The following is a 762-nucleotide window of genomic DNA, read 5'->3' as shown; positions in this document are numbered from 1 at the left end:
TGGAACGTGACGTCAGAGACACGTGACCGTAGTAGCGTGTCATACGTGCCAGATAACTTGTGTCGCCTCAGTTCTTGGTTGATAACTCTGATATTTGAATTGAAAGCATGACTGTTTCTTGTCCTTTACAGTGGAAGAGGTGAGGGAGGTAGTAGAAGAGACGGGAGACCTTCTGGACCTTCTGGCAGGGAAGGAAAAGGAGCAGCTGGAAGCTCGGGAGTTCCAGGGTGGTCCAGAGGAGGAAGACTGTAAGAAATCTCACTTTTTGGTCCTTTTTTTTACTAGTAATAGCCATTAATACCTTAAGTTTTTGAACACCTCAGTTCTTGGTTGATAACTCTGATATTTGAAGGCATGACTTTTTGAACACCTCAGTTCTTGGTTGATAACTCTGATATTTGAAGACCTGACTGTTTCTTGTTCTTTACAGTGGAAGAGGTGAGGGAGGTAGTAGAAGAGATGGGAGACCTCCTGGACCTTCTGGAAGAGGAAAAGGAGCAGCTGGAAGCTCGGGAGGTCCAGGAGGAACCAGAGGAGGAAGACTGTAAGAAATCTCACTTTTTTCTCCTTTTTTGAGGGCCTGCATGGGGGGTGAGTGATTACGAATTTTGCAACATTTTCGCTGCCGATTGCGAATTACGTTAAATTCTCAAGTTCGGGCAACCCCCCGCAAGGCTCAAAGGTCCACTTTTTATCCAAAAATTTTTCTGTAAAAGATGGACTGATTCGTATCACCAGCGGTGCTGGAATCGTAGAAAGACT

This window comes from Branchiostoma belcheri, unplaced genomic scaffold (genome assembly GCF_001625305.1).
Source record: "Branchiostoma belcheri isolate BF01 breed outbred unplaced genomic scaffold, Haploidv18h27 scaffold93, whole genome shotgun sequence".
NCBI lineage: Eukaryota > Metazoa > Chordata > Leptocardii > Amphioxiformes > Branchiostomatidae > Branchiostoma > Branchiostoma belcheri.
This window is presented reverse-complemented; position numbering follows the sequence as displayed.